This window comes from Euprymna scolopes, chromosome 14 (genome assembly GCF_053919585.1).
Source record: "Euprymna scolopes isolate OS-2025 chromosome 14, ASM5391958v1, whole genome shotgun sequence".
Classification (NCBI taxonomy): Eukaryota; Metazoa; Mollusca; class Cephalopoda; order Sepiida; family Sepiolidae; genus Euprymna; species Euprymna scolopes.
Genome location: NC_136495.1, coordinates 145,543,094 through 145,554,055, shown reverse-complemented (window position 1 = coordinate 145,554,055; position 10,962 = coordinate 145,543,094).

Sequence of the window (10,962 nt, the reverse complement as noted above, 5' to 3'; positions counted from 1 at the left end):
TTTCATCCACACTAGGATTAATCAGGTTGACGAATCCTAGTCTGGATGAAACCCGGAATATTATGTGTAGCTTAATTGCTATATATATTTTTCTAACTTACTACCTAGCTCTACCTATGTATTGAGCAGTCTTGAAGTAAATGCCTAGTTTACGCATAAAATTATACTTTCGTATATTAATTTTTGATTAAATGAAGTAGTCATATATACATATATTTATATATATATATATATATATATATTTATATATCACTAATATTTAACACATTACTTGCAAACAGAAATATAAATGGGCATATGATTTGTTCGTTTCGTTCCGTCTCGAATAGAAGGATTCGTAAGGGAAAGAAAACATATATATATTTTTATTTTTATGTTTAACAAAAACTTGAATATGTCAGAAATAAAGAATCTAAGCTCACGTTTCTGAAATTTTTAGATCAGGATTTTTTATTTTTAGTATTTGGAATTATTGGACTTCTGTTCTCATCTTGAGTGTGGTTTTCACAACGTTTCGGTCGATGTAACCTCCGACATTGTTCGGGTGTATCTTGTCCAACTCGGGAAGGTTTCTGGCGAACTTGGAAATTTGAACGGAGTTTCAGGCGGGACCCTTTATTTACTTCACAAAGGTGCTCTTGTTCCGTAACCCATAGCTAGATAGACGCCCTAAGTAATTCTGCAGTTGTATTTTCGGTCACCCACACTGAGGATTGAACCTTCAACCTTCAGGAGAATATCATTTTTTACAATAGATTTTTCCAAGTACTCTAGACATAAAAGCAGAGAGAAGAAAAAAAGCGGGCGCGAGAAAGAAAAATAGAGAGAGAGAGAGAGAGAGTGAGAGAGAGGGACAAAGCCAGAGAAAGAGAGAGATAGAGAGAGAGAGAGAGAGAGAGAGAGGGACAAAGCCAGAGAAAGAGAGAAGTAGAGAGGGGGTGAGAGGATGTAAAATCTGATGTAAATGTTTTTTATTCGGCATAAAAAAAAATGGAAAAAGTGAGTGAGGGAGAAAGAAAGCGAATGAGAGAGAGATGGGGAAAATATAAACTGCTGTAGATATTTTTCGCCATATAGTGCTCATTTTTACGCTCACGTCGGCACTGTTTATTCTCGCCCTCCCCCTCTCTCTCCCTCTCTCTCTCTCTCTCTATCTCTCTCTCTTCCCCTCGCTTCTCCTTCGATCGCTCACTATTGAAAGTTTTTTTTTCTGCGTCAGCATTACTTGGCCTTCGGGACAAGATCAAAGTGTAGTATCTGTTCCGGCAGATACTGCAAGCTATGACTAGCTATGACTAGCAAAGACCAGATGTGGGGGCAACCCCACATGCCTGACCTTTAACCAGCTCCCATTTCCCACCTCTCGGGAGCTGGTCCCCTTTTCCCTTCCCCCTCCCTTCACTCCTCACATTAAAAATTGGCCTTGTGCCTAATTTGCTCGGTGGGGGAGCAAATAAATACCATCTGTTCCGGCAGATACTGCAAGCTATGACTAGCTATGACTAGCAAAGACCAGATGTGGGGGCAACCCCACATGCCTGACCTTTAACCAGCTCCCATTTCCCACCTCTCGGGAGCTGGTCCCCTTTTTCCTTGCCCCCTCCCTTCACTCCTCACATTAAAAATTGGCCTTGTGCCTAATTTGCTCGGTGGGGGAGCAAATAAATACCATCTGTTCCGGCAGATACTGCAAGCAAAGACCATATGTGGGGGCGACCCCACATATAAGACCTTGGTCAATGTAGGGGAAACCCTTCATACCAATTGTCACTATCCAGCTCCCCTACTCCCCGGGGAGCTGGTCCCCATTTCCCCTTCACTCCTCACATTAAAAATCGGCCTTGTGCCTAATTTGCTCGGTGGGGGAGCAAATAAATACCATCTGTTCTTCATATGCTGCACTTCAGTTTCTTGTTCTCTGTCAGTGGAAGAGAAATCCTTCACGATTGAGACAATTTTTTATTTTTGTACCTTTTCTCCACGTTAAAAAAACGACCCTGATGTCTAACTCTGTCCCGTGGGGAGGCATTGTAAATAGGAACATTATCTACTACATTTACATATGTCGGTATATATTCATAATCTCTGAAAAATCGGAACAGAAGAAAGATACAATTGGACCAAGCATTATACTTATAAATAACATCCGATGATATTTTGCAAAGCTTTTACAGAAGTACTGATGAATTCTCTACGCATTAATATTGATAGAAATGTGTGCAAATTAATTTTGTGTATTCACTACACTACCCTCATTAAAGTTAGCTATCAGTTCTGCTGTTGAACGAAAACTTAAGAAAATAAAGAGAGAATACAGTAAAATGCGTAATCAAAGAAAATGCGTGCATGAAAAGAGAGCTTAATATAAACGGCTGCATCCTATAAAATGAGAAAAATAAATGTGTTTTTGTTTTACTTTATAGTTTATTTTTTTCTAAAATTAATACTAGGTTTTAATTCGACCGGCCTGGTCAATGTCGGAAGCGGTAAACAGGGTGTTTGCTAAACGTATGTCCTGATCGATCGTCCGTATATATCATGACTGTTCTGCAGGTCAATACAGGGTTTAAGTTCAACTGAGAACTCATCAATTGGCAATGAAACCTGATGTTATTTGATCGGGGTCCGCCTTTTCAATTTCGTCAAAAGCAAACCTAGCACCATTCCGAAACGCGAGTGGCGAGGATAACTGCATAATCGATGCATAAATAATGCACACATCACGAGAATGACGAAGATCTTAAAACATATTGCTATATAAATATGCACACACACACACACATATATATATATATATATATATATATAACTACTTCATTTACTCACATATATATATATAACTACTTCATTTACTCACATAAAATTAGTATACGAAAGTATAGATTTATGAATAAACTTGAAGTATTTACTTCAAAAGTGCTCAATACGTAGGTAGAGCAAGTTAGTAATTTATTAAATATATATGGCGATTAAGCTACTCTGAACATTCGGCGTTTCATCCACTCTAGTATTCGTCAGGCTTATGCGCGGATTCTGTGGTTGTTTATCGTTTTTATATGGTACTCTTCTGTTGAGGATTTTAGTTAGCCAATCAGCTTTCAAGTATCTACCGCGCCCCTTCCTATCAGCCAATACGCATGCATGCATATTATCGAACAAAGTATCTGTTTTAAAACTAGTTTAGTGGTTTAAGGCATACATTTTCTTTTTTTTCATATATAAATATACACATGTGTACATACATATATGCACATATATACATATATATATATGTATATGTGTGTGTGATCGTTTATGTATATTCATGTTTATTTACTTTATTTATTTGTTTATTTTCTATTGTTTTTGTTAGTGTTAAAACTATTTTGTATCGCGATATTTTGAATTCTTAGCAACCGGATTTTCGCTCCAAAGCTGATTAAAAAAGTTGCTGTATGTCTCAATAATCTTAATTTAAAATTTCAAATTTTTAGACCCATAATTGGCTGAATAGTTAGACCTCTACAATATAATACTTTGAACTTTGACCCCTTAGCAGCCAAATTTTTGGTCAAAACCCGAAGAAAAAAAGCTTGCTGTATGTCTGAATACACTTAAATTAAAATTTCAAATATTTAGACCAAAACTTTGTTGAGGAATTTAGTAGAGACATCAGAGGTCAATTCTTGTAACTTTTACCCCATTTTTGACAGCTTAACATTTGTTGTTTTGGGTTCACATCTTAAATTTTAAGGGTTTAGGCCCAAAAGGAGTTTAGTAGGGTTTGCAAAGGTCAAATCGTAGAGTTTTGACCTATTGACAGGGAAATGTTTGTCTGAAAACCGACTAAAAAGATTTCCCCAAACCTCAGTACCCTTATATCAAATCCTGAGTGTGTAAAGTAAAAATTGACAAAGTTGTTTTGTAGGGAAATTCCAATTTTATATATATATATATATATATATATATATATATATATATATATATATATATATATAACATTATTATTTCAGCACAGTTTGTATTTTTCATATGTACTTATTTGTAAACTGATAAGAACACGACGATGAGAATCTGTCATTTTAACTGATTGTTGTTTGCATTAATTAAAGCTGAAGTAAACGGTGATAGACTAATACTCGTCGCAGTGTCTAACGGTTCTGATTTGTTTCTGCCCATTATTGACCTTGCATATTATATTAACATTTATTTATCCATGAGTTTAATTTTTATTTCACATAAATACCTTCAATATATATATATATATATATATATATATAATCAAATACATATTGTTTGTTTTCTCACAAATTGTAATATTTACGTTTGCTTTTTCAAAATAGGTGTTAATGCGTTAAATGTCTTCTTTTTTTCTTTTGTTTCTTCTTCTTCTTGTACATAGCATTCATTCCATGCCGTAGATAAAATCAGGGTTAGTTTTCTGCATAGGCTTAAGTCATTAGTGGTTCCGATTCCTCTGAAGACATCACATGATTTGAACTTGGCAGAATTCGTGGGATTGCTTGCCATTACCTTCCCCAACGCAGTGGCGCCTGACTCGCCTGTTTACACATATCCGTTTCCTTAGACCACCCGCGTATATGCGGTCAAATAACGTAACTCTTAATACTATAGAACTAAGGAACTGCTCGAAATTCATCCTCATACATGCCCATCCAACGTTCTGCTGCCGACGTTCTCAGATTTACTTTCTCCTAGATGCATGTCTAAACTAAACCAATGGTTACATCTCTCTCAGTAAATTAATGCGTCTCTAGGTGCCATCTTGGAAATTTCTCATGACTCAACGCGGTACATAGAGCGTCTAGCCTTCCTAATAGTAATCCATCTGATACTGGCAAGGATCATCGTTATTCAACGTGTGATCTAGCGGGAACAGTATTTCAACTTGATTGTGTCGTATAAATGCCACTCATTTAATAAATATCTATCTATATAAGTTCCAGCTACGTCTAAGGATGGTATACTGTTGCAACATCTGGGCAGGAACTGCTAGAAAGGACTTATCCTGCCTTGATAGAGTCGTATGGAATGTCCTTTTCTCTTCCCTGACACCTCTTTCTCACTGAAGAGATATTGCGAATTTTTCTCTGCTTTATCGTTATTTTCATGGAAAGTGCTCGGCTGAGCTCCAATTTATGGTCCTTTTTCACCAAACTTTCACAAGGAACACCCGTCTAGCAGAAAACAATATCAATAATTTCACTCACTCTTTATCTGGGCCTAAACCAAAACGTAGATTCCATGAACTAAGATCCTTTCTTAGAACTGCACGCCTATGGACTTGTCTTCCGGTTTCCTGCTTTCCAGCTATAGTTGTCTTCAAGTCTAACGTAAACAAGTTTATGATTAGCCGTTCCACTTAAGTTTACAAATTTACGAATTTCCTTTACTAACAATTATTTTATTGATCAATTCCTATTGTGCACTTTGTAACCCTTATCCCCGAGTTAACTCTTGGCCTCGGCCTTGACAAGTGGTGATACCTATGTAAAAAAAATGTGAACACCTTAGGTTGTCGATACTTATTATTATACAGACACGCAATTAGTTTTACTATTTTTATTTTGGTGCGATGTTCTTTGTTGAAATAAATAATTGTAAGAAATTTAAGCTTTTTAAGAAGAGGGCAACTTAAATCGTACAATGCCTGACCACATTTAATTCTAGTCAAATTAAAAGCATTTTTACAACTGAATAACCCCAATTAAATCTAAAGCCTTTTTAGCATAGATATGTCAAATCACCATTCCCCGACTGTTTGAAAATATACATATTACTATGTTTAAGATTTTGGGCAGCTATTACACACACATACGAATATCTTTCTTTCTAGTCATCCATTACCTCTATCTCAATCCTTAAACCCGCCATTATTTCCCATCTATTACTATATCTAAATGCAAAATCAAAGCTGCACTTATAGTAAGCTGTGAGTTACATACAACCAAATCTTACTTTTTACAACATTGTACGGGACTTCTTGATATTAACTTCCTATGACTATAAAGACCTTATATTTTATTGCAAACTGTGCTTTCACATAAACTGTAGCGCCTGAAGTAACCGGTAACTAGCTAACTGAAACATCCTCATGACAGTGTAGCAAATTATTATAGCTTATGCAAAAACAATTAAAGAGTGTATCCAGTTCTACTTACGTACGTAGTACTCTTGTATTAACTTCGATATACTTTACTGGTTATTTAACTTCTGGAAAACAATAATCGGGTCACCGGCGACTAAACTGGTTCACCCACCAGACTTGTTTGGTGACGCTAATCTCCCTGAAGGATTAAAAAACAAGACCTTCCAAAGGGCGAATGTACCGCTTTTCGGGGTCAACCGCCAACTAGTACCATGTCTGTTTGTGTGAATGCATGTGTGTGCTGGGGTAGAGAGTGCAACCGTAGCCGTGGTGAAGGCAACCTTTCTAAGAGAAGCAAAGCTCTGATTTAAAAAAGACATAAAGCGGGAGACCAGTACCCGCACTAAGCTGGTCTGCAGTTTAACTTGTTGCTAGCTATCTTGTTCTTGCTTGTTGCTGGATCTCAACATTTTGAACCAAGAGAGAGAGTTTACTGTCGAACAAAGCTAAACTCTGTAATATCATCTGTGTATAGATACTCCCTCAGGCATGGCGATGGAAGTCATTTTCGGGGTCATGGACTTTAAGTGTCAGAGGGAGTGAAACTCGTCTGACAAGACGTCGCAATCATCATTCATATATATATATATATATATATATATATATATATAAACATTACGAATAGTGTAATGTTGAAAGCAGTCACCTTCTACATTAATTATTGTATGCCTCCAGATAAGGACTAAATAGATTTTACGTTATATTGTTTTGCCCTGTTAAATACCTTGTCGGGCTCTTCAAGAGAAAGTTTTATTCGGGATGAAAAATTAAATACGTCATGCAATATTCCGGATGGGGTGTCGTTTAATACTTAAAACACAGCATTCTATATGCAGTAATTTCCTTCGACATAAATAGATCTTACCTATATGTATTCAACTATGTTGTGTTTGTGATCGCATCCTCCTAGGCGTTCAGACACAGTGAATGTTGATACAGATTTGAGATTTTGAAATTGTATGCTTGTCACAAGTCATCCTCTACACCAATATATATATATATATATGCATATATATATATATATATATATATATATATATATATATATATATATATATATATATATATAAACAGAGATGCGTGTGCCACAGACGATTTCTGATTGGTTAATCCAATGATCACATCTCCTAAAAAACTATGGTTCATACGCTCTTAACTTTGCCATAAAATATTATGGCTTTATTTATTGTCCATCTTGGAAGGGTTTAATTTTTTCCTAACTTGTTATTTACAAATTACAAAAATACGAAACTTACACAATCTAACAATCCAACCTCCGACATCACGTCCGCCATTCTGGTGCTAGCCACACACACGTACACACAACACGAAAACAAACGCTGTTCTACCCAGCACACGCGCACACACGCACACACGCACACACGCACACACGCGCACACACACACACACGTTCACTACCGTCTTCTTTAAAACATATTCTTTTGAAGAGACGATTTTTTAAGCTGTTGACACAGATGTTTTGAAAATCTAGCAAAAATTAATTTTCCTGAAATTTTTCAATATTTAAAAATAAATTATGCCGGCTGATAAAATTTTAAAACTTTTTTTTAAAGCTAGAAAGATAAAATTTAAAAATACTTTTATATATATATATATATATATATATATATATATATATATATATATATATATATATATATATATATGAAACTAAACTAAAAATAAAACGCGCGTTCACTTGTGGTCTTTTAATTTCGGGTTTGTATTACTGTTGTCAAAAGACAAATATATAACAAATAAATGTTATCAAAGGCAAGATAAGTTACTTTTCTACCAAACTGGATATATTTTTTGTGTTTTTTATTCAATGTAACATGTTTATTCAGCTCGAAAACCATACAGTGTTTACCGATGTATTGGAAAATTCAAGATGGCGTCTGACTCCCTCTTTCACACGGTAAGTTTGAGAAAATGTGTTATAAATAAAAAAAACTAGATAAAATACTGTTAAAAACTCGCTCAATATATGTTACCGTGACATATATTCGGCGGGTATTTAATAGTATTTTTCTATTTTTTACTTATAACACCTTTTCCCAAACTTACCGTGTTAAAGAGGGGGGTGAGGCGCCATCTTGAATTTTCCAATACATCGGTAAACACTGTATGGTTTTCGAGCTGAATAAACATGTTACATTGAATAAAAACACGAAAAATATATCCAGTTTGGTAGAAAAGTAACTTATCTTGCCTTTGATAACAATTATTTGTAACATATTTGTTTTTTGACAACTTTTTCGAATCTATGTGTACAGTAATACAAACCCAAATATATGTCAAGCCGAATATATGTCAAGCTATGTCACGGTAACATATATTGAGCGAGTTTTTAACAGTATTTTATCCAGTTTTTTTTATTTCTAACACCTTTTCCGAAACTACCGTGTTAAAGAAGGAGTCAGTCGCCATCTTGAATTTTCCAATACACCGGTAAACACTGTATGGTGTCCGAGCTGAATAAACATGTTACATTGTATAATGCCACGACCCGGTTAATGGATGACCGAATTGATTGGCAGTCAGATCGCGACATAAGAATTTATTTTATTTTATATCCAACATCTCATAATTATCTTCGGTTAATCGTCAGATGTCGGATTAACCAGCGAAAGATATCAATAAGGAGAACGGAACAACAGAGCAAAAATGACGAAACGAACACTCAATAAAAGTTTAGAATTCCAGAAAGAGTTTTATATACAAAGGAAGAAGAAAAAGTTCCGATAAAAAGAATGAGTGAGATAGACATATTTCTGGGGATGTTTGTCAGATGTATGCGTCATGCAAAATACAGTACAATATGTATAAAAGTTTGTGGAAAGGAAAATATATTGGCATGAGATAGGCCAAACTTATCTGTTTTTATCCGTTAGGGTAAACACGGATTAAATGTTCGCAAACACAATATCCAAGAAAAAAAAAGTTGAGATGGCGAAAGTTTATCTTTTCCTCGAATCGTAGTTCCAAAGAAGAATTCAATCGACAATACGATTGTATTTGGAATGATAATCCGCAATTTAATTAATTCAAATCTCAGCCAGATTAAATGTTGAGGTTAATCGACAATACGATTGTATTTGACTAATAATCCGCAGTTTAACTGATCCAAATCTCAATATTCGATGAGGTCCGATTCTCGGAGCGAAGTGTTTGATATACAGGGCTGTCTCGCTTCTTTTCACCAACTTTTTATTTATTTTCAAATCCCTCGTGCTTCGAGTTTCCCGCCACGAATGTTCACTGTCTGGTTGCCATGACGACGTATTTCCGCTCGCTACGACGATATTCACACCAAACCTCTCTCCCATTTCCCTCAGCCAAGTTTCTACCACGTCACATCATTCACAGAGAGAGGGGGTTATCTGGTTCATTAGATTTTTAAGAAAGAGAGAGATAGCGAGATATATATAGAGAGTAAGTAGAGAGATTGACTGTTCGCTTTGCTCTGACGTCACAACTTCACTTTTTTAACATGTAATTTATAAGTAATTAAAGAACGCATTCTAATCTTTAAAATCTATAATACAACGAAATATTCAATTGCTTATAATACTTAAACAAACAACTTGTGTTTTTTTAATTATTTTTTTTATTATTAATATTAGATGAGTTTCAGTATAAATCATCTGTTCTTTATTTCAATCCAATTTTGAAGTTTTGTAACGCTGTCTGTAAAAATTACTGTTGATTATTGACAGTCTAAGAGTTCCACATATCTTGCATGTTGGGACTTCGGCGATGACGTCATTTTTTTCAGCTGGCCGGCCATCTTTATAAGGAAGGCCACGCCACCATCCCCCCACCAAAAGGGGAAGCCTGGCATTTTCTCACCCGGAAGGGGGGGAGCTTGGCAGTTTCTCCCCCAAAGGAGGGAGCTGGTGTCCCCACCAAGGGTGGGGGGCGAAGAGGCCAGGAGGAGGCGAATTTTTCTTTGGGGGGGGGGAGAAACCTGAAGGTGGGGTTGGGATTATCTCTCCCTGAATGGGGGAGGCCGGCACCAAGCATGTAAATCCAAAGGGGTGACTTTTTTGTTACCCCTCGAAGTGGGAAGGGGGCCGATCACCCAGGCAACGCCGGGTAACACCTGCTAGTATATATATATATATATATATATATATATATATATATATATATATATATATATATATATATATATATATATATAGTAATTTATAATTTTTGTTATTGTTGATTTTTCAAGCGATACATACGGTTCATATTGGCTCCGCCTCGGGGCTAATTTTTTTATTTACTTAGAAAGTCGCCCTTTTTAATTTTGACGTATATAACATTTTTTTATTTATTTATTATTTTTAAAACAGTAATCTACGTACACGCGTGTTTCAAGGTCATCACCTCTCGTCAGCGTATAGTAATTAATAAAATATATATGGCGATTAAGCTACACTTAATATACCGCGTTCAATCCACTCTAGGATTCTTTAGGCTTATGCGCATAAGCCTGAAGAATCCTACAGTGGATGAAACGCGGAATATTCAGTGTATCTGAATCGCCATATATATTTTATAAATTACTAACTAGCTCTACATACGTATTGAGCACTTTTGAAGTAAATACCTAAAGCTTACGCATAAATTCAGACTTTTGTATATTAATTTTATGTGAGTAAATGAAATGGAGGCCAGGCGCGAACGCAGACCCCACAATTTTATTATACCATCCCTATTCAAGTTAAAGCATACTTATCGAAGTATTATTATGTACATTTATATAGAAAATCTCTTGCAGTTTTTATTATTTTTTTATTTTTTTTCCATACTTTATAGACCAG